A 24,583-nucleotide genomic window follows, 5' to 3' on the forward strand; every position below is an offset into this window, starting at 1 on the left:
AATTCACACAACAGTCCCATTATAGTTAAGGATCAGCTATGATTTCAGCCTGGGTGAAGAGAAGAGATACACACCTCTGCTTTTCATTTCCTTGACCAGCTCTTTCTAGGGAAGCCTGCAATATAGAACTGCTCTTGAGCAGTTATACCACAAGTTATCAGGTATACAATGATACATTTTGCTGCTTATGTTTACATTGAGATAATATCTTATTATATCTCCTGCCTCATCCACACAAAAGACGAGGACACAGTTTTCTGCAAGACTAAGCCACTGCAAGCTTTAACACTATCTGTGAAGTCATATGAGCTCATCTTCTGCATTTAGGACAAAGCCAGATGTAACCAAGACAATAAATTTGCATTCTTAACATATGCATCCAAATATACCCCATCAAGAAAAGCAGCTTCAATGCCTTCAAGTCATCTCAGTATCTAGTTGGCTCATGCTCCAACATCATCAGACACCCTGGGTTTTTGTCATGACCAAGGAGAATGGTTTAGAGTCCTTACACTGAGATACAAAGATCCTCACAGTACAGCTTTCATTTAGCTTTCAGTTGTTTCCTCAAGGAAGGGCCCAGCTAAGTTTGTTCACTCAAGGCAAGTAAAAAAAGCCACGCTCTCTTCACAAATTCTAGTCCTGCAATTCTTTCTTACCAAGCAGGATCTGGAACACAAGGGACAGACTTAAACTAAGCCCCAGTGAGACACAGCTGAAGACCAAAAGGAAGGAGATGCCAAATGAAAAGTACCAGTCTGTAATACTCAGATTGCTACATGTAGGGGGGGAAAGAGCACAATCAACATTTGAGGTCAAAATCACTTTTTTTTTCAATGCAATCAGTAGACTTTGCTATGTTTTTTTTAAAGACCAGAAGGAAAGAAGTTTGGGTAATGAGACAAAACTGCTTCAGAGACGACTATCTGTCTTGACCACCTCCAAAGAAACAATTCCCCCAGTGCAGCCCAAAAAGGCATCCCTCTGCACTCACCATATCAATTTGGCTAAGGAGATCTGTAAGTTTCAGACAAAGCCAGCTCTCTCTGCTCACACACACCCACCCTGCAGCACCCAAGACTCATTCTTTACAGCACAGCCAGTATCTCAAGGCAGCGACCCAAGCTGGCAGGGCTCCGCCGCTCTTTGCTGCTCCTACTCTGGGCATACAATGGTCTATTTACAGTGGGCAGCAGCCTGCCTATTGTCTGCCCATAGCCAGACATGGTTCGAGTGCAACAGAACAGAACAGGAGAGCAGCCATGGCCTTCTGTATTGCAGAGAAAACAACCCCAAGAACCAATGGCCTTTCTTTCTCTCTGTGCTAATATTTAGATAAACAACACGCTAGCACTGCCATAAAGGCAGGTCCATCACACAGTGTAAAAGAACAGGCTGTGTTATTTCTACAGCCTCTTGCAGGGAGGAGAAATCTACAAGACAAGCAGCCTATCTCTTATTATGAGCAATATAGCATTATGATGTTTTCATTATGATATGCTGCAACAGGGAACCAGCCACCCACATACCTTTGAGTTGTCCTGACAGCTACCTGCCACTGCAGTCTTTTTTTTACTTACTCTTACAGGTTACACTGCACAGCTCCCATGGATCTCTTTTTTTCTTAAGCCTTTCTCCACTCAGCCTTCAAAAGAACAAGTGCAGAATCATGTTCTAGCCCCTTTATTATGTATAACAAACCAGGTAGAACAAATAGCTTTGGCTATTAATCTGAGAAATCCTTTTGTCTGAATAGAATACATAATCCTAATCTCAGAGTGCATTTATAATCACCTTAAATTTGAGTCAGTCCACCCTGTCCTAGGTAAACTGCTGCCACAACTCCTTCCATGCTAGCCAGGCAGTCACAAGGGAGGTGATCTGGCAAACACAATCTTTCTATATTATTCCTGATGCTAGTTCTCAACTAGATCAATTCATTTCAATGACCAGATAGCCATTAGCTCCCAGAAGGAAACACAACAGCACAGCTGGGGAAGAGGGTGGACTACTGTGATACTACACATTAAGCACAAAACAGTAAACACTGCTTACAAATCCGCCCAGGATTTTCTGCCTGTCCTGCAGTCAGAGGAGTATCTGACTGAGGTCTTGAAAACACCTGTAACACAGCCAAACTAACCAGCAAGCAAACCACAACCACCTTCAAGATACAGCAAAGCAGCTTCAGTATTTGAGACCTGAAGGAGAAATCCTAGTTTAAGCTCTGTAAAACAAACAGGACAGCAAGATGCCTACTGTCATGTCATATATGACTCCTCAGCTAGAGAAAATTTGTCTGAAAAAGCCAAACACATTGAACTGTCTAATCCACTACTATGACCTCCTCCTCCACCACCTCACCCCCAGCCCCTCCCCAACTTTTTTTTTTTTAAAATCTTACCCAGAAATCACCTAGTTTATCCAGCCAAGCACGAGAGCTACAAGCCCTTCTTTTAAAGCAGTAACTGACCTATTTACCTTCCTGCAAGAGTGAAGAGGAAAGAACTAGAGAACTAGGAACACATCCCAGGCAGGAGGAACCACCAGGTCCTTAATATTCACACTTCACATCCAACTCCTCTTCAATTCCCTAAGGCAGGCTCTCAGCAACCATGGGGCATCACATACTGGGGTGTACGTTCCCTCTACTGGTTCAGATTCTCTTCCTGCATTTGGGACAAGGCAGAACTGGAGGGAAACAACCTACAAGCTGGATTCAGACCCATAAGTTAGGACACTGACTTAAAGTCCAACCAAAGTTCAGGTTTCTGCCATAACCGTTAAGGAGCACTAAATCTGAAACGGGTGTGTCAAGGTTCTGTTCACATCAACAAGAAAGTCACAGGCCTCAGACATTTGGCCTCAGTCCCCTTGCAATCAAGTGGAACTCCACCTGGATTCCTGCCTCTCAGTGAGGTCCAGTAAGTAATTTGAGTGCACACTGGTGAGGTCACTGGAGTTTATTCCAGTTCAGGAGTTGAAACACGTGACAAGAATCTGTTCAATGCCTTTTGTGCAATTACAGTCCTCCAACAACATTTGGTAACCCTGTGTATGAAGGAAAACCAACACTTACCACTAAAACCTTTCAGAGAATGATTGCTTTGAGTTACCTTTAATCCATGCCTGTACATACACACCATGGCACTAAGCAATCTGGCTGATTTCTCATCTCCAAAAACCAGATAAGATGCCTGCAAATATTTATTTTTCAGCCTACGCTGCTATCCATTAGAACTGCATCCCTGCAACTCTGATTTGCAAGTACACCATGGCACTACTCTGTCAATCTAGTGTCGTTCCAAACACCACTTCGATGGAAGCCACCATACAGAACCAAACAGCTTTTTCCTGGTATGACCTACTCAAGCTGAGTAAATCAGACTCAAGGTGAGTAGATCATACCAACTTATTCATTCTACTCCCCCCAGGAAAAGGCTACTATTCACAAAGCCCAGTATGCGGTATCAAGCTAACACATGGTTTAAGTGCTCACTTGAGACTCTGTGAGAAGGAGCTTCTCACTCATACTTCGGATATCTGAACTCTTGCTGAAGGCAACCTGGGTCAGGCACACTAAGCCCCACTGCACTGCACTAGACAGGGCTTACATCCAGCAGGTTGTTACAAAAAAATAACCCTTAACACTCTGAGACTGGAAGATCAGTAAGTACTTATGAGAAGCAATTGGCTCACTGAATGACCTCCCAACACCAGCAGCCCAAAAAATAGTATGACAAACAGAACAATCTTCTGACCACAGGTATTAAAGTATGCCTGCATCTACTCTGACTCAGTGATAGTAAGCATCTTCTTCTCGCTTTCCTAGGAAACTAATTCAACTTTACTAGGCTATTATTGCAATCAGACTGCAGAAGCCAAATTTCCAAACCATGGCATATGCAGCATGAAACTAAAAAGCTTAAGAGTTCCAGGTTCAAGACAGTAATTCATAAAAAAAGGGAGAAATCCTCTTCTGGAAATAGAACATCATGCACTTCTGGTATAGCACTTAAATGGTTCAACTACAAAAGCAAAATCCATTTTTCCTCTACATCTCTATAAAATCATGCAAGCTGTTTTCAATCAGTTTTGAGCAAACTACCAGTACTACTAAAATTCAAATCCTAACAACAACAAAAAAAATTTACTATCACAGAATGGTTTGGTTTGAAAAATACCTTAAAGATTATCTAGCTCCAAACTCCCTGCTGGGGTAGGAAATCATATTTTACCATGTGTAGATGAGTAACTCTCAACATGAAAGGCAGCAAGAGAGCAGAGGCCTTATTGCTATCAAGTGTCCTTGTTTCAGGAGTCAGGTGGGATCTGCGGAAATGCAAGCCCCACATCCGCTGACAGGGTTCAGCCTACAGCCTGGAAAGGTCAACACTGTACAGTAGAGCTTCCCTGAGCCACACAGCATTGTAAACTCCCCCACAGAACCATTCACCAATGAATAAACCATCACCCCTCTTACTTGTGAGGATTTCTAGGGAGTTACCACTCGTTATATTAACCATAGTGAAATATTTAACATATCTGAACTTTTAATTTAGCAGAGCAGGGAAGCAGGATATGGCAGGCAGTCTGTTTATAAGACTACCAGAAGCCCAATTTATCAAGCAATGTATCCCTTGGGCCAGAACATCTCTCTTGTCTCTGCTGCACATTCAAAAAATTTCATGCCATTAGTTTTCTTCAGTCTACCCAATTCCATCAACCATATTATCAAGAAAAACAAAACACAAAAATCTATTATTACCTTCTGTTGTCCACTTTAGTAAAAGTGTTGTTTTCTTGGAAGGATAAGAAAGAGAAAATTTTACTCTGCCCCACTGGAGAACAACACACACAAAAAAGGGAAGGTACAACCCACCTCTGCCTCCTCCCAAAAATCCCATGAAGTATTCCTTTCTAGCGAAGCAAGGAGATGGGAGAACCAGCTACACAGACTTCACTCAAAAAACAGGCAAGTCACTTACCCACAAAAATACTTCAAAGTTGTCTTGCCATCCACTATAAATTGCTGGGTTTGTTTTTTCTACCAATATCAACCTTGTACTTGTCCTTGAAGCAAAAAGCTACTTGGGGGTTTCCTTCTCAAAAACTGAAGACTTATTTCCAACCTCATGTTGCTCAAGTTGTAGTTGTAAAACAACATCTACCAAATTTAGAAGCTACCTTTGTAATTTCATTGTAATCATGCAGTCCTCAGACTAGGCTAAGGCTGTTTGCTTAAGACCTTGAATTGATAACACTACACACAACAGCAACTTGTAATGACAAGCTTTGGATTTTTCCCATCAGCCATCTTTCAAACATTTCCCCATCCCAATACAAACAAGCTACATATCCTTAAACTTTAAAAAGGCAGCAATAGCAAGAGTCCATGAGGAACTCTATGTATCAATTTTTGCATTATTAATACTGCTATTGTTGCAAGAGGAGGAGAAAGGTATTTTTCAGTAAACTCAATGCCCTCTTATATTCAATTTTGATGCAAGAAATCTGATCCAAATCCTGGGGCTGAGAAATCTCAGCTTGTGAGTTTGAGAGCACGTTCCAAAGCAAAGAGGGAATAGTAAACTTTCCTGACCAGGCTCAGGAGAGTGCATGATTCCCTGTAAAGCAATGCAGATGAAAATGGAAATCTATTACCACCACACGGATGAGGTCTGTTCTTTCCTATCAAGAACCTGACCATCATATCTATGAGGCTAACCAAAGTGAGGCATATGTTTAGATTACATAGTCCAGGAGGGTGTCCGCAACACTCCAGACAGCTCAGAGACATGCCGTTTAGAAATTTAGAAGGCTTCAAGTGCTGCAATTCCTGTTGAACAGGAACAAGAAATGTATGCATCCTAGAACAAAAGCGTCGGTAACCAGGCTAAATCTCTGTGCTGTAGCACTGCAAGTCCTACCTAGCAGCAGAGGAGGCCTGCAAAGTCAAAGCCACTCAACCTTCCATTTTAGGCCAGTTTGCCTCACGCTGCATTTCCACACGTACTCTAAACTGCTTTAAAGGAAGAAGCAAAAAAAGCTGTATCAAGTACACGCTGCACTCACGCCCGAAAGAGCAACGTACTCGAAGGCAAAGTCTGGCAGCTAAACGAACGCCAAGCCGCGGGGCCGGCGGGCAGCACCGCGCTGCCCTGCCCGCTACCTGCTGCTTGGCCCGGCCGAGCCGCCCACCCCGCGCCAGGCCGAGCCGAGCCCGGCTGGAGGGCAACGCCGGCGCCGAACAATGCCCGGCCAGCCCGAGCTGCCGCAGCGCCGGGGGGAGGCCGGAGACAGACAGCTACGCTTTCCTGAAGGCTTTTGTGCGAGGGGAAGCCCAGCCGGCTCCTGGGGGGGGACGCCGATCCCACTGAGGGCCGGGAGTAAAGCCCCGCGGCCCCGCAAAGACAGCCTACAGGGACCGGCGGCGGGAGAGGACGGGACCGCCGGGCCCCGCGGTGACAGCGGCCGCGCAGACCACCCCGGCCCCGCGGCGGCCGCTCCGGCAGGCCCGGCCGCCTCCCTTGGCGGCGCGTCCCTGACGGCCCCCGGCCCCGACGGCAGCAGAGCCCCCGATCCCCGCTCACCTCCCGGCAGCAGCAGCGACCACGGCTGTACGCGCCGCCTCGGCGCCGCCCTTTTTAAGCCTTGCACGGCGGGAGCGGCGTGTGCGTGTGCCGGGCCCGCCTCCGCCTCCTCCGCCTCCTCCCGTCCGCGCCGCCCGGCGGGGGCTGCCACTCGGCCTTCCCCGTGTCTGTCCCCCGGCCCTCCCCCTTCCCTTGCCCCTGCCCACAGTAACGCACACAAACCCGCGGGGTCGCCGGTGGAAATGTTGTACCGTGCGGGCACAAATGACAGAGATGCACGGGGAGCTGAGGGGAGCACTGGCACTACTGCCACTTAACACCTTACAGGTCTGAGGTGACAGCTTGCAAAGCAGGGGTTTCTTACGGCTTCCGAAAGGACATCTTCATCCAGTATAAAGATGCTAAAAGGACATATGTTGAAATATGAAGGTGTTGGAAGAGGACAACGACCTTGTTGGAATTTGTTGCTTACCTCTGCCAAACTTTTTTTTTGTGAGGTGCTGTGAATTTGAGGGGCATATTGAGGTGGCTAGGGCTTGATCAGGACCCCGATAGTTATCACAGAATCATAGACTGGTTTGCGTTGGACGGAACCTTAACAATCGGCTAGTTCCAATGCTTCTGCCATTGGAACTTCTGCCACTGGAACTTCTGCCTGCATACACCAGGCTGCTCAAAGCCTCATTCAACCTGGCCTTGAACGTTTCCAGGGACATGGAATCCACAGCTTTGCCAGGCAACCTGTTCTGGTGTCTCAGAACTCTCATAACAAAGAATTTCTTGTTCAGATCTAATCTAAACCCACCCTCTTTCATTTTATAAGCCATAACCTATTCTATCACTAAATACCTGTGTAAAAAGACCCTCTCCAGCTGTCCTGCAGATGCCACACCCTCCCTTCAGATACTGGAAGGCTGCTGTACTTTTTCTCCAGAGCCTTCTGTAGGCTAAACAACCCAGCTCCTTCAGCCTGTCTTCACAGGAGCGGTGCTCCTGATCATCTTCACGGCCCTCCTCTCGACCTGCTTGAGGATGTCCATGTCCATTGTGTGCTTGGTACCCCAGAGCTGGATGTAGTATTCAGATGAGAGCAGTGCAGGAGCAGAATTCTGTCCCACACCCTGCTGGCCACACTCCTTTTGATGCAGCCCAGGACACATTAAGCTTTCTAGGCTGCAAGTGCACATTTGCTGGCTCACGTCCAGCCTGTCATCCACCAACACCCCCAAGTCCTTCTCCCCAGGGCTACACCTCAATCTGCTCTCTGCCCAGCCTGTATTCATGCTTGGGATCGCCCCAACCCAGATGTAGGACCTTGCACTTGGCCTTGTTGAGCTCTATGAGGGTCATGGCTCCACCTCTCAAGTCTGTCCAGGCACCTCTGGATGGCAGTTTAGTTACCTCAACTGGTTTCAGCTTGGCTATGTGCTGCATTGGTCCATTAGACATGTAAATCATCGTCTCACATGTCAAAGTCCCACTATGTTGCACATTCTGCATTGCCATAATTTCCCTATGTTTCCTGGATATTCTTTATTTAAAGTGTGTATATGGGTGTTAAGGCTGTACACTTTTATATAGAGATACACACACACACACACAAATATATATAGTATTCTATAAATTACTGGAGGTACTTTTATTTTACATAAAGGCAACTAGAGTCTCCTAATGCTTCAGTTTATACTGGAGTATAAACCAGGCAAAGGACTTCCCATAGAACAGCATTTTAAGAAAGGAAGGAGCCTACATTCACTTTTTAGCACAAAGGAGGAGGGCAATTGTGAAGCTGCTGATAGTCCCCACGTAACTGCACTTGGTTCACGCTATGGAGTGACTCAGAAATTCAAAATAAATTGCTTTCCCAGGAAAGGAAGTGAAAGCATTTAATCCAGGAGTGCATCTCACTGACTGCTGCTGCTGATGGGCACAGAGTCTCTAGCACCACACTAAAGCTACTTGAGGAAAGCCCCAGAGCACAAGCAGTATGGACATCAGCTGCTCTGCCATGGGTAGGCCGTCCTGCTTCCCTCCTATTGCACCACACTTCGTGCTCATGTAGACATAGCCAGACTCTGCCAAATGATTTTTGCATTTTGTCCAGGATTTTGGATGAAAGAACAAGTGAGGTAGAGTTGCATACATATCTCAGGCACAGGTGATTTCATGCTTTGTCCTGAATGTGTTTATGTTCCATCTGCCAAACACCAAAGCTTACTATTATTTTATCTACTATGCTAGTTAATCCATTATCAGCACGTTTCTCCACACCTGGGTTTCTAAAGGCCATAAACCACATTTTAGTGCTTCCTCCAAGAAACTTTAGTGAACTGGTTTTGTCTTGTATTTCACTGGAAAGAGAGTCTCTAAAAAATCTCTCTCTCTTTCTATGTCTTGTACCTTTTAATGAATTCTGTCAGCAACATGAAATTGCAAAAGTCTCAGCAACACAATATTTAAATAGGTATCTCAGTAGTGCCAGTTATCACTCCTCTGATGCCCCTTGATGCTCACCACATTATACATCCAGGGACTATTTTCTGAAATCAGCTTTCTGCCAGCTGATCAGAAAAGACAGGAACTCAGTCTCAACCAAACTGTGTAGGAAAAAATACACAGGTAACACAGAAGTAGGAGCATAAAATCTAAAGTGAAAAGTGAAAAGTGAAAATATTGGACTGTCTTACAGAGGGGAACAAAGGAACCTGGTGTTCCTCTGGATCAGGATGGTCTAGGACCCTTTACCAATTACATACACATTTTAACTATATTTGAGGTTTCACCAACTCTTTTTATTGGTGTACAGGGCATACAGGCTCTGAACCCATTTCATTATGGAAATCAGCTCTTTAAGTACATCAGATATACCAAATAAGTAAATAAAGACATCCAAAAGGAGATTCTGGCTTTCTTGTTTAAAGGGAGTTCCCTGTATTGAAGTCTGTGTCCACAGCCTCTTGTCCTTTCATCAAGAAGGGTCTGCCTCCATCTTTCCCTGTAAAATAGATATTTACACACCAACAAGATCCTCCCCTAGCCCCAGGTTTTTCCTTCTTGAGGTTTAACCTCACCTCATACGACAAAAACTCCAGTCCCTTTACCATAGGCATGGGCCTTCACTTGACTCTTTCCAGTATTCCATGTTTCTTTTGTATGGAGGAGACCAGAGTGGGCAGTGCTCCAGCTGTGGCCTCCCCAGTGCTGAGTAGAAGGGGATGATCATCTCTGCTTCACTGCATGTGAGGATGGACCACTCTTGAGCTTGGAGAAGGTGATCCATAGAAAAATCAATCCATTTTCTTGGATCCTTTCTATCTCCAGGACCATAATATTAACACAATGTTAACAGATGTTAATAATTATCCCATAAAGAGATTACCCAAAGCAAAGGATTTCCATTTCAGCATATGAACATTATAGAATTTTCAGCTTGGTAATTTTTCCCTGTAATATTGATATCAGAGTACTGTTCTTATATATACATACTGTTTGTCATTACTGTTTTCTTTTTATTTAATTGTACTCTTTTTATTTTTCTTTACAGGGTATGCAGATCACTCTACTGAATCGGGTAATCCTAAGTGTATCATCTCAGAACCATCCCAAGTGTATCAGTTTTACACAAAACAGACTGTTTAGCCTTCTACCATACTGTATCTGCATCTGCTAACACTTGTGTGCAATCTCAAGAGAAGAAAACCAAAGAAATGTTATATAAATAAGCACTTCAAAATGACTAACATATATAGCAACTAAAACACATGAGCTACTGGGTCAGGAATAGTTGCTTCTGTCTTGACAACCCTCTTCCTAGTAAGAAATGGAATAATGCTCGTTTTGCATTTATAAATTTCATACACTTGGGAAATGGAATGTCAGTACTGACAGGAAAGGCCAGGGAGCAGGAAAGGGGGGTGGGGTCCCTCCAGAGTCAGGAACCAGCAGGACCTGAGGACAACTACAGCAGAAGAGATGCTTTTCCCCAGGAGCTCTGCTGTCCCCCAGGGCACCCACACAGGTGATACCAAGCAGTTTAACCAACAGCCTTGGGCAATTTCAGGTGACAAGTCATGTCTGGGGTCTATGTGGAGGCCCAGTGGGGAACAGCAGGAACCAACACTAGGACTGAGGACAAGACTAGGACATATGTCACCTTCCTTCACCTGCTGGCCACTCTTCTTTTGATGCAGCCCAGGATGTGGTCAGCTTTTTGGGCTGCAAGTGCACATATTCCTGCCACGTATCGAAAGACAATGGTGACATGGGGACCTAAGTTTGAGGTTATATGACAGTTACATAATGGTTGGATTTCACCTCAGAGGTCTTTTCCAAACTAAATGATTCCATGATTCTATGACAACTAGAGCTGGGATAAAAAGGTAGTCTGTGAAGAAGATACTAGAATAAGATACTGTAGGCTTGCAACAGATGAACTGGTTTGTTGAGGACAACTGAATTTGGTTATCTCTACACCCTTTTTTTCCCCTGATCTATGTCATCATCATACAAATGCAGTTTCATCTAAGAAACAACATATCATATTGGGCACTGCAGCAAATGTCCCAAAGCTAAGAGAGGCCCAGGAGTAAGAAACTCTGTCCTAGGTCAGAGATGAAAAATATATATGTAAAGGAATTCCCACAGACTACAGTCATCTGCCTTCCTTTCACATGGATGAAAACAAACTCAGACAAACTGAGTTAATGAATGAGCTGTACTGGCAGGGCCCTTGATAAAGGTCTGTGCAGAGCCAGCCTAAAGCTTGCTTCACTTACCCTCAGTATGTTGCCATAAATAGTTCTTCAACTTGGAAAGACAGAAGTAAGGAAGTCATGAGTTGAGTACTGAGTGTTAAGTCTTCTGAACAATGAGATACCTAACCAGAAAAATAAAGTGTTTAAAAATCCTCTGTATAAAGGCACAGATAAAAAAAAATTGTGATATTTCTATGGCACACCAGAAAGGAGACCCGATATATATATACACACAGATACATACATACAAAAAGATATCTAGAGCGTTTTTCAGAAAAAAAAAAAAGAGGAAAGAAATTACAAAGCAAATTTAAATAGCAATTCCATGTTTTTAAGCATGTAATGACTTTGTTGGGTTTTGAGGACTTTGCAGGTTTTTTTTAAATACAGGAAGGATTTTTCAGCTATGTTTACTACTCTTTCCACTTTCTATTGCTGCCTCTGTTTATCAAATATTTCTCCATCTCTTGCTCCCTATCCTCTATAATAGAAATGTGTATCTTATGGTTTGGGATCTGAGGAACTTCTGAATGAACTGGAAAACATCTCTGTTTAGCTCACACTCAGCACACAGGAACTGCCCTTTGCACAGCATTAAGGTGTCAGTTTGAACCCCAGAAGATATGAAGGAGACAGAGGAGTTCCATGGAAACAGTATTCTGTCCAGTAAAAACAAGACAATCTGGTCATAACTGATTCAGCTTGCTTATGTCAGGCTAACAAAAATGTTATTTCCTCAAATGACAAGGTGCCTATGTAATGACACAGGACTGGAAAAGTCAGCCTAAACAGCAACAGACTAAATTGTGCCAGTTCATTTACTGCCAGTGCTTCTTCTTTCTCTGAACTTTGGTTCACAGTTCAGAGAAAGAACACCTCTTTCCTCCTCTAAGCTGTACACAGGTGCAAGTTTACTAGCAAGTTCACTACTTATCTCATCAAAATGATCAACAGAAAGCTTTTCAAATTTGAAAGTTATTTAAGTGAAATGACAAATATAACAAGAATGTTCTGCTGGTTGTTTATGCCAATGCAATATGAACAAGCCTACTTGTTCACTTTCTCTGTTGTAAAAATTTTCCCCAATCACTATTCCTCTCTATATCAATCTTTTTGAGGGTTAAAGGCATCACACAAAAGAGGTAAAGTATATGTTCTTTACTTTTAATAACTACTTGAGAACAGAATTTGAAATGTATAAAGCTATATTGCTAAAACAGATGAACCAACAATAATGTTTCATCTGCTTAACTGAACATCAAGTAAAATATTACACAGAAATAATCAGAGCAAGAAAGCTCAGAAGTTAAATATTTATTATGTTTAGACTCCAACTAAGAAGCAAAGTGTATGAAAAATAAAATACCATCTATTCTGCTGAAACGTATCTTGATCACAGTCTTTTCTGGCTGACAAAAGGAGTAAGTTGTTCTATTCAGTAGAATTTTCAGTTCACTGGCACAAAACCAAACAGGAGAACCCCAGATAGTGCCAGACTACAGTATATTGAATATCCCTCACTAGCAATGACCTCTAAATGCACAACATGTTCTCACATTCTTCACATACCCACACCTCCTTGCAACTATCTCTAATGAGAATTGATACACAAGCCAAGTTCAGCCCCAGGAGCAGGCCAGATGTCATGGTAAGGAACATCTCCTTCACAAGATGTCTCAATCTGAGGTGTGCTCACCTCCCCAAAGCTGTCTGCTAAAAAGCATGCTCCACCTTTGCAAGGATTCATTTGGGCTCCTCCAGCCCAATGCTAGTGCCTACAGGAGACAGAAAGGGAAAACAGAATGAATTAATGAGCCCTAAGTTTTCTCCCAAAGCCAAAGAGCTTGTACATAGTGATTTTGAGGCTCTGATTTTAAATTGGTGCCTAGCATTCCAAAAAACGTCTTATTTCTTACAAAACTCATCTGCAGACTGGAACATATACATTAATCCTGTCACTTGCATTTTCATGTAACACTTCTGTCACAATACTTGATTCGTGTGTAAACAGAGCTCTGCTTTTGAAAGGTTGGCCCCACATCTCATCTGCCTCAGGCCATCAAATGCCAAACAAATCAAACTTGCAGATGCCAGACCAAAACAATGGACAAGCAGGCATTGGAAGTTAGCAGCTACCTGCCTTAAATGAATAGAGAGGATGCACAGGAGCCACCCCTGTAAGCACAAAGAGGTGCCACAGCACAGGCTTCTGGAAAAAACTTACAGTTCCTATGTGTGGCAAGCCCCATTCCAGTGCTTAGCTTCTGTGGGAACAGGGGACTAAGTGCAGGGAGCTCAGGCTGGCAGCTGGAGTAGCTCAGGTATTGGTTCATGCTTCTTCACACCTACAAAGCTGAGGTTGCACACTCCTTCCTGCTTCAGTGCAAAGCAGTGTTTAGACATGGAGAGAGATAAAGAGTTGATGTTGTGGTGAAGAAAAGTCCTGGGAATACTTTCAATAAAAGGCTTGAGGGATATGGATAAGATCATCATACAGCCCATGAAAGTATTCCACAGCAAGGTATGTCAGTAAACTACATCTTCATTTGGGATAAAAGCCAATCCAGGGATTAAGTGAACAACCTGTCAAGGCCCTTCATCATCAATCACCTCCATTGTCTCTGAAAATGTGTGGAAATAATTCCACCCTCCTTCCTCCACTGCAATGGGGTGATTCACAGAGTTGCTGCAGGGAAAAAAAATAGGTCTGGCTTGTGAATAGCAAACTTGCCTACACAAACTTGTGTTTATGGGAAATAGACATGAAAAACAGGTTAAATATGCCTTTCCTTAGTTAAACATTGGTTATAAGAGGAAAATAAGCATTTTTTGGCCATGTGTATGGTATAAGGAACCACCATAAATCAAATTATCTGTAGCACATGTATCCAGTTGTCTACACAAAACAGGTACCAGGTATTGGCACTGTTTCCCTGCAGTGAGTGCTGGCTATCATGAACTCTGCCACCATGCATGGACCCAAGAAACTTTTAGAGCTGGGACACCAAGTAGTTCTTGGAAATGACACCTCCCTATCCTATTCCTGAACAGCATGAGCTGTTCAGGCCATCACTTCTGCTTCCCCAGCACATCCCACTTACAACACCTACCACTCCAATTACCTATTGGAGAGATCTCACTCTATCATATACCTGATCTTTCCTTGTTCCAGCCATGGCCTGCGGTCCATGCAACCCTCCATTGCCCCATGTAACACCACAGCCCAGCTGGAGCAGAGTTCGTTCTCTGTTTTGTTTTCTTATATTTTAAGATGCATAACTCCTAGAGTGATGAGAAAGCATTTATTTATTTTTGGAAATATATCTTATGCATCCTGGTAATGAAATTCCCATTTCTTTATATAGAGATGGGCCTGTAGGAATATTTGACTACTACTTCTTGTAACAAACCACTTAATGGTACTAAAAAATGTTATTTGAAATGCTTTGATTTATTTTTACATAACATTAATGGACACCTACCTATTGATATTTTAGAAAACTGATTTTTCAATCTCTGTCTAGAAGTATCTAGCAGCAACAAAAATTTACCAGACAGAAAATCCCCCAACTTTATCTCTCCCAAAAATTAATACATCAAGTTTCTTGCTTATATTTTCTTCTATGAAGCAGTGACAGATCCTACTACAAGGTTGTTCAACCTCTGTGTGATAATGCAAATTTTATCTGACCACATCTCATATGTATTCTGAGCCTTGAATCACTACCATCCTGAATGCTGATATATAAGCAGAAAACCCAGCAGCTGGGTCACTATTTAGATAATGACTCTTTTTCTCCACAAGGTAAAGGCAGCATATGGATATGCAGGAGAGCTGTAAACAATTAGAAGCTAAGAAATTGATAGATGAATATGATGGATGAAGAGAGCAAAGATTTTAAGTTCAGACTTAAAGCTTAATTTTAAATTAAAATTATTTAAGCTGATCTAGCCAAACTTTTGATTAGCTAAACTAAAGGCAATTATTTTATGTGAAGTTACATAAACATTTTATGGCTTCTTTTCCTATTTGATCCTCCATTAATTGTTTTTTGAAATGTTTACTATTACAAAGATGCTTGGAGAGAGATGATACACTCAATCATTTTGAAAGAGTAATTTTAAGCCGGGCTCCCTGCAGCAGCAGCCAGCAGTGCCTGCTGTATGTGGCCATGGTAGTGGCAGTACCAGGTGCAGGTGCTGGCAGTGCCAGCAGGCAGGAGCAGAGCTGGCAGCGTGTGAGGCCTGGGACTCTCGTCCCACTCACAAGCATTTCACGTGCTCCAAACCAGACTGTTCTGCCAAGCTGCTTCACTGCCCTCCTGAGCTCTTCTTGCTTCTCCCCAGGAAGGTCAGCGCTTGCCCTTGCTGGCTGGCACAGGCTACTTTTGTATAAAAAGGGCAACAGGTGGCAAGGCTCACCCCAAGGTCATGGAGAAGCCTGTGCCTTCCAGCTGCCCAGGAAGGAAAACTGACTTCATGTTCCCAGTTCACCTGCATGGCAGCAGGTACTGCTGTAGTTACACATGAAGTTTCCATTACATAAGCATTTACTGACAGAACTTAAAAAACCCCACACATTTAGGGCAATTCTTTCTTCTTTCAAATTTTAATTTCCTGATGTGACTATGGAGAATGATGACCCAGGGATATTAGCTTTGAGCACTGAGTACATTAAAAAAAAAAAACAACAACAACAACAAAACCCAAAGTAAGATTGAAACATACTCCTAGATGAAATTACTAAGGGTTGAAACATATGATTTGGCACAAATTATTGAAGACTGTAATAGATATCAGTTTGGCTTGACAGAGTTAATGACAAGCTGAAAATTATTTCATAAGCCCATAGAAGGAAGCCTTTGCTTCTTGTTTTTGTTCTTAGGTTGTTAACTGGATGCCTATGAGGTTAAATACAGCCCAGGGTGTCCTAGAGTGAAACCACAAACTCCAGAATTCCTTACCCCATTATTCCCCTTCAGGTTTTGACATTAAATGAATTGCAAATGTGCAGCTTACATAGGCTTTTTCCTATTCCAAGAGGTCAAATGCAAACTTCCCTCTTCTCACTTTGGCTAACACACCTGAACTGGCAACATAAAGCAGAGGTAACTTTTCAATAACAATTTAGAGATTAGCTGGTAACAAATTAGAGAAATTAGAAATTTAAAATTAAAATTAACAAAACCAAACCAAAATAAAAATATTTCCAATAGCTAATAACCTTTCCAGAGAGTGGGATAATATTTTCACCTCCATGGCAAGTGCTTTATTGTCCATAATGGGACTGCTCTGCCTGTGGCCTCCTCGGACAAGGCTGCAGGGTGCATGATCCCCATATGCTGTACCCCCTTTCAGAAAGAAAGCAAAGAAAACAACACCAGGTGTGTTCAGTAGCATGTCCTTCTTAGTAAGCACACACTAATCTTGGATTGTTGATGGTAAGTGATGAAGCTGAAAGTAGCTTTTAGTTACAGGTTCATTCAGTTTCCTTCAATACATTCAATATTCTCTTTTTACCTTCAAACACTTGTTGAATGCAACTTCCACTCAACTGTTACCTACCCCACTAAGCAGAGAAAAAGAACTTTCAAAGCTCACACTATAAACCCTGAGCAGCCATAGTCCCAAACTATGCTGAGTTATCAGAGATCTTCCTTCCACGGGGATGAAAGGACCTTCATCATATTCCCAGAAAGCAGTGGAGGGCATGGCTTTGCCCCATGCAGAAGGAGTTATCCCTCCCATCAGAAGGGGTTTGAGCTTCCCTGGAATGCCATGATGGTATGTTGGTGTCCAGCTGGGTGCTGACAATCCACAGAGTGAAAGCTGTATAATTCTAAACTTCAGGAAAAGCACCCAACTGAAGCACATCAACAGATGGCTCCTGACATATGTTATCACCTTATGCAGCATAGGGTGGTGAAGCACAGGGACATTTCTGACATTAATTCAATAAGAATTGTGAAATAGAAATACAAAAGGAGCAGGAAGAATGCAGAAATCATCTTCAACCATTTTTCAACTAGTCCAAATAGGCCAATGTTCAGTAATGGTCTCATCCTTATCACTATAGTAACTAATAAGGCAGCACTGAATTTTTTGAAGTCTTTTAGCATGATTACATGGGCGCACGAACACTGCGGTCAGCTAATAACCTTATTTAACTTCTTCTGGAGTTGGTGAAAATCTTTCCCCTAGCTTCAGCAGAATCTAGATTAGGATATTAATTATACACAGAGTACTGCCTAGAAGATCTATTGCTGCCTAGCAAGTTTTTATCTATAGTAACATGGCACTGGCTTTCCACAGTTTTATTTACCCTTGGTACACTCAGATTTTAAATGCACATACAATTTAGAGAATTTGCATATCTTAAAGTGCAAGTTCTCCAGCAAGTAGAAAATTCACTTGATCATCCACAAAGGATTCCCCAAGAGTATTACAGTCCCAATGCAAATGGCTTTGACCAAAGTGTCTCTGAAAATTTTAAAACTTTAAGTATCTAAACTCTTCATGGTATCAAATGTATCTCTGAAGAAAGAACCTTTACTGAGCTTTTCCACTGATAGGCCATGTTGACAGAGCAGCAGCACCCCTCCACTAGGCAGGGTCTTTTCTGCAGGACATGAAAATATGGATGGGCCTCCTCACCAAAATGCAGTTTTGTAGATGCACAACCACAGATCCTGGTTTGAAAAAGAGCAGTCTAAATTTGCAGAAGCAGGTATACTCAAGGTATCTTTATTTTGGAGGCAATGTCTTTCTTTTTAGTCTTTTGAAACAACAACTGTGAAAGTAATTAGTTCATTACCCTTTGGAAATAAAAACACGAAATAAATTCAAAGTGGAAGGACAAAAATACTGTTTTCATTGATAAGAAGCTACTAATGTCTTTCAGATAATACTCCAGATTCAAGATTTATATGATTCTTTTTCTGCATCAAAATTCTTGCAAATAACTCCCAGTCCAACAGAAACAAGTTACCATTGATGCTGAGGGACTCTCAGCCCTACTTCCACTGAAATCTAGGATAAGATTCCCCTGACTTTCCACATGGTACGGTCTGGTAAAAAGAAGGTCATCACCAATTTGCCTATTATTTCCTCTTTAAATCAGCAACTCCAAATTCAGACCTAAATCCCTAATAAAAGAAACTTAAAAAGAGTTTGTTCTTCCTCAGAGATTCTTGCTCAGCTCAGTGTACACTTGCTTATTCAGTAACTTTCCGGCATAAAAGTGTTTCAGCTTCTCAGTTAGGGAAAGTGTGAGGGTTCTTTTAAAAAGCTTGTATTAGGACCTGGGGCTTTTAAGCAGGAAGAGGATCAAGAGTGAGAATATGTGATCAGTGGGAAGAACCAAAGGGATTTCACCTCTGATAAATTCCCATTTCTTCCTCAGGTGCCACATTTCTGTCCTGCTTCCTTCCATGCAGAAAAATGGATTCTTTTCCAAGGCAAAGAAAAAAAAAAATTATTTCAGTCCTTCAGGTCATAGAAAATCACATTAGTCAGGATTAGTTCTTCTCTTTCCTGTTTGCAATGTCCAGAACTCATACACTTTGTTTCAGGATGGTTATGAAACATTCATTTTCAACATGATGTGATCTTGTAGAATTTCAGTTTCCTTATCTGTTTTATTCATACACATTTTGTGCGCATACAGTTGAAATAGACTTCAGAAAATTATGTGTATACAGTGATATAAGACTTGCTACAAATTTCACAAGAATACTTGGGTTAGGTGGAAAGCAAAAGAATTGTTCAGCCAATATCTACATTTGTCAAGGGACCAACAAAGTGGAAAATATTCTCATTAATATGTACAGTATCTGAAAATACCTAGTACAAGTGAAATTCAAAAAGATTATGTGAGATAACTGATCAAAAGATCTCTGCCCAATGAAGAAGCATGCAACTGGCATCTTGCCTTGAGTGAATGGGCTTGCAAATAAGTATAGGATGTAGTAAGTATTCACAAACTAAAGTACCAGGCATAGAATGGTATATCCATCTTAAATTTCAGCAGGCTAATTGTTCTGATAATACTGACAGTGCTCTCCAGATAAAATCAACAGCAACAGCAAAATCTTTGGATCGTGGTTAGGAAGAAGAAATCATCAGGGTAAGCATGTTACTTGATGAAAATTTGTTTTCATACCTTAATCATTACTTCCAAACTTTTTTGTTCAGTTGTGAATCTCTGGATTGACAGTCTGCATGCTGTTGTCACACCATGATCTCATTTTTCCTATCCTCCACTACACTGCTACCCCACACAGTTATTCCACAAGTCCCACACTAGAACAACAGGTCACTCTAGGCACCAAAGATTATTTTAAAGGATTAGAAATGAACAGTTTTACACAGGCAGTGTATAACACTGGCAGATTGTGGACCAAGTTGAAAGATGCAGTGTTTAAAACATTTGTCTGGGGTTCCTGTTGGGGACCCTGGTGTGTAACCAGTCACAGGGTTGAGATGACACATGCACTGTTAGGTAATCCAAATCCCAGGCTGCATAAACAGAACAAACTAGCAAGGACTTATGAAACCAGCATCACTGGGTTACTTAGAAGCCTCTATATGCTCTGCTTCTCTCTCTGCAGAAAGTTACTATCACATCTAGGTTGGGAATCAGCCCCAATCTGGCTTTCAAGAGCATGACTGTGAGACAGATAAATCAGGAATTAAAACATTCACAAGCAGCTGATGGGTTAAGCATGGTTACAAGGAAAGAAAACCAAGAAGCTTTTCTCAAACTAGGGGAAAATCATCATTCTCATGGATGAAGCCTCCACCCCACACCTTGGGTGCAAAACCCCAGAGAAGGGAAGGATTGCAGGACCTTTCCCTTCAGTTCACCCAGGCCCTGCAGGCAGCTCATATGCAACTTCACACAGTACAGCAAAAAAAATGGAAGCATAGGTATAAACTGAGTAAACACCATGCAAATGATTAAGTGCTCCAGAGATATCTCTGCACTTGTGCTCTCAGGGTAGAAGATTATTAAACAATTCACAGGATTAGCCTGGAGCTGACACTCTACTTAGACAAATGAGTCCAAATGGCTTTGAATAGCTCATTATCCATCATGGTTGCATAGAGCAAGCAGAACCTGAGAAGTGCAACAAATGCAGCTACCTCTCTGCAGTCACTAGGAGTTAGAGAGGCTCAGCCATCAGTGGACATTCATCTCAATGTTACAGCAGAGAACAGCACAGTGCAGCTCTTCATACTGTGCCCCAGTCTGTGCTTTAGCTTTATTCCCCTCCATTACAGAAGATTCAAGACTCCTCATGCAGGCTTCGCAAAACTCAGTGTGGATCATTTTCACGGGAACAACAGCAGCAATAAAAGGAACACTTTGAGTTCCAAGCCAGTGCCACTGCACAGCCATAGAGGGCTGTTCATTTCTTTCGTGGCCATTAGAAGATGAGAAGTAGGTTACCCTACTGTCCTGCAGGAAGGGAAAAGCAGAAGTGTTTCTAATTCCAGGGAATTCTTCCAACTCTGTCTGCCCTGTGCAGCATCCCACACCTTGCAGTGACTTCAGGAGTAGTCAAATGCCAAATACTGTCTGTCAATGCATTTGACTCCTCTACAATTCCTTCAAAAATGCACACCATTTTCTCCTTAAAAAGCTTGCAAGCTTCATTTATGTGAAGACAGACTAAACTTCTTCTTTAACCTTTAAGTTCTAGAAGAAATTACGATCAATATTTGTTCTTTCTATCAATCTTCTCTTCTGTGTAATGAGCTGAGCCCAAAGCAAAGCTTAATCACCTGCAGGCTTCCAAAGACATATGAAATCACACTGAGCCTTTGCTGTAACAGGCTACTCTTCCCCAGCCCCTTAACCAACTTCACTTACACAGCAACTAAATTTTGAAACCTCAAACATGCACAAGTGCTACTTGCAACCATCACCTGTTGAAAGACCAAGCATCTGAGTGTTATTTTGGTGGAAGTGGTGTAATAGGAGCCTACCTGAATCTTTTTATTTTGCTACCTTGTGTTCCTCACATCTCCAGTGAAACATCATGTTCACTTTCACATCTAAAACCAGCATCAATTTCTATTACACAGTGTAAGGCTCAACAACCCTGGGCTCACAAGGATTGCTGGCAAGCTTCCTTATTTCAAGTCCCCTACCATTTTCCAGGAGTTGCACTTCCATTTTCATTAGGAGATAAATAGTACAAATCATCTACAGATAGGTTGATTGATAAATTCTGAGTACAATATTGATATCCATATCTCAAACACCTGCAGTCTGTTACCATCAGAGATATTTACAAGCATTAGTAATGAGCCCTCAATGAGACAGGAGTGGGTAAAAAAACAGGAGTGCTAGACTGGACCTGAACACAAAAGGTCCCAGAAACTTCTGACTGATAAGAAGGGCTGATCTGGAAGTGTTACATTTAAGCAAACCATTAACAATCTTAATAGTTATTTAGGTTTTGTTTCTGTGGTAGGTAAAAATGCAAGCCTGGATTTTGTTATGAAAGCTTTCTCACTTTAAATAAAACAAGTTAAAAATCTCCAGTGCACAGGAAGAAGGGCACTGGAGGCTTGGCTGAGATGGATAAAATTAAAAGCAAGACTGATTTTTCAGCCAGTTGTGGCACAACAGTGGCAGAGTGCTTGATCATTACCCCTTGAGACACACAGCACTGCAAACACATAAAACCAGAGAGAATACCCACAAAGAGATGGAAAGAACTGTTTTAAGATCTGTGACATAGCCCACTACACACAATTAGTCAGGCCACAACAGGAGAGGAGCACAACAGTGAAGACAGTCATAACTACATCTCTAAGCAAGCCATTGGGTCTCCATAGGTAGTAAGCACAACTCTGACTTACCTTCTAACATAGCTCACAGTCGTCTGTCTCTTTCCTTCTGACTAGCTCAGCTAGGAGCAAAAACTCCCTGACTACCCAAAGAAAAGGTTAGCTACAGTAATATCTTGAAAGAAGGCATTCAAATAGCTGATGCTTTCCTGGATTAACTTCATTCTCTTATTCAATGTGGATTGCTAATTCTTCATTAGTGTGGTTACCCACTCACATCCACACTGCACAGGTGCGGTGTCTACAGACAGCAGAGTTGGGAACTTGCAAAGCTTACAAAGTAATTTAAAGATGATGGATGGGCAGGAAATTATTTTCTAACTGCAGACTCTCTGATAAGTACATACTTCTTGCTTCCTTTCTCCTTAACACAGGTGCACATGGTGGTTGGAACTCCACCAACCCACAACTCCACACCACTATATGCAAAAGCAGCCCTCTTCCCATTTCTGCACTACAGATCAGTGCCATCAAAACCAGATCACTTCCCACATTAATCCAACAATAGTGGTAAAAGTCCACTAATCCCTTGGTACCTGCCCTCACTTCTGGGTTAAAATCTACTCTAGGGTCAGTTCAAGGATTTTACATGTTAATAAGTTGGGAAGGGAAATGTTCTTAGGGTTAGTTTGTTTCCAGGTGGGCTATTCCCTGCTTCTCCTGTCTGGAGAGAGGAATTTAGCACTGAAAGGTTCACTTATAGAGCTGACACCTCTTCAGAAAGGATGGAGCAGCTGAGTTATGAACTCACCACCTCTCTCTGCAGTGATGTTTTATAGCTTTGCTGCTTTATGGCCATGCTGCTATGAAGCACTTTATGCCAGAACAGTCTGATATAGTGAGTGCTTGAGCCATACATTCCTCCATGCTCCCTATGAAAGTCCAAGAAAAATAGCATTTATTCAGGTTTATACATGCACTGGCATATTTGTTCAAGGATGTGTTAAAGAAACAAGAACTCCTGAGCTGTCCTCTGTGCCACGAAGATATCCTAATACTGCAGCTGCCTTTGAGGAGGAACCCTTTTGCTTCAGAGAGCTCATGTGGTGCAAGGTGGGGAGAATCAGAGGTCTGACTGGATTAAGCAGTGCTGCTGCAATCCTGAGCTCAAACCACCCTGCCTATGCTTCAAGCACTCTGATAAGCACAGCTAATTTACATGAGTGGGGGAGGAAGGGAGAAAGTTTCCAATATCATCAGAGAAGGACAAACAGAGTAAGAAGCAAAAGGCACCTATGTGCTACAGTAAGGCCAGAAAAGTTCAGACACATCTGAAGAACAATTGCAGAGACTCTCTTTCTTAAAGTATTGGTCATAGTTTTGAAACAGGAACAGAAATAACACCTGATGCAGAAATCAGGAATCTGGGAGATAGGGTAGTACTTGACCCTTGCATAAATCTAGGCTATAAAACTTGGTGCTCACTTAAATATTATTTGTTCTAAATATGTAGTTTGGCCAATGGTCAGACAGCAGCAGCAGAGAAATAGTCTGGCCTACCCCTGAGTCCCACCATGCCTGTGAGCACAAACCACCTGACTGTGGAGCCTCCACACATTTTTCCAATCCAGCTCTTTGTCAACAGAGAGCTTTTTAATCCCTTATGCCAAGGTGGTATGATTGATCAGTGATCACAAATATTGTTTCTACACCAAGGGCTCCCTGCTCCAGTCTCCTCTCTTGGTAAGTAGTTCCTCCCCCTTGTCATTTCTCCCAAGGCATACACTTCCTCTCTCCTGGCAGTAGTTTGTTTGCTTGCTCTCCCTCAGAAATGGCAGTCAGCTCACACCAGCACATACCCCAGCCTTCCTTCCCACACCCAACTCTTCTTACAGGCACAGCATCAGCATGGTCAACACTCCCCAGTTTCAAGAAGACAACCCACAAACTTGGCATCACAATTTTTCTGCTGCTCTAAGCAGAAGTCCAAACATAGAGAGGGGAGTAGTAACACCCTAAAAAAAGACCCCCAGTTCCCTTCCCAGTCCAGATCAGCACAGATGTGTGCCACAGGAGTATCTCTGGGACTAACTTCCAGAGACACATCTGCAACAGCCCCTTCCAGGAAAGCCACCTGCTTCCACTGCATGCTGCAAGGCATCATCAGACTAATACACATGTGATGCAGTCAGAGAGAAGAGGAAGTCCTGACCCATTTTGTGTAAGCACAAGTTTCTGGTACGTTAAGAAACTTCCTGGGGGCTGAGCAGCCAGACAACTGTGATTAATGGGATCCTGCAAATCCTAATGGCGTAAAATTGGAAGGTGACCATTTTCTGCTATGATTTTACTCTTTGTATGTATCAGTTCTCTGATGACTCCTACCTACCCCAAACACCTCTCAGAGAGAAATAAGAATGTACCAGCTACATCAGC

At 42.5% G+C, this 24,583-nt stretch overlaps 2 protein-coding genes across 6 annotated transcripts in view; both read right to left on the minus strand.

Annotated features, from left to right (window-relative positions):
• ACSL1 (acyl-CoA synthetase long chain family member 1) overlaps positions 1–6,726 on the minus strand; it is a 38,221-nt gene extending 31,495 nt beyond the window's left edge. The window contains exon 1 of the mRNA XM_054632639.2: positions 6,594–6,726. The gene's annotated coding sequence lies outside the window, so the exon portion shown is untranslated. The remainder of the gene's footprint in view (positions 1–6,593) is intronic.
• A 2,553-nt stretch (positions 6,727–9,279) lies between these two features.
• The window catches only part of LOC143693968 (uncharacterized), a 51,537-nt gene continuing 36,233 nt past the window's right edge, over positions 9,280–24,583 (minus strand). For 2 of the 5 annotated variants that reach the window (XR_013182105.1, XR_013182101.1), the window contains exons 3-6: positions 14,500–14,629; positions 13,044–13,122; positions 11,369–11,469; positions 9,280–9,826 (exon numbers count right to left, since the gene is read on the minus strand). The gene's annotated coding sequence lies outside the window, so the exon portion shown is untranslated. The remainder of the gene's footprint in view (positions 9,827–11,368; positions 11,470–13,043; positions 13,123–14,499; positions 14,630–24,583) is intronic. The other 3 variants (XR_013182103.1, XR_013182102.1, XR_013182104.1) reach the window with 2 other exon arrangements.

Source organism: Agelaius phoeniceus, chromosome 4, assembly GCF_051311805.1.
Source record: "Agelaius phoeniceus isolate bAgePho1 chromosome 4, bAgePho1.hap1, whole genome shotgun sequence".
Taxonomy (NCBI): Eukaryota; Metazoa; Chordata; class Aves; order Passeriformes; family Icteridae; genus Agelaius; species Agelaius phoeniceus.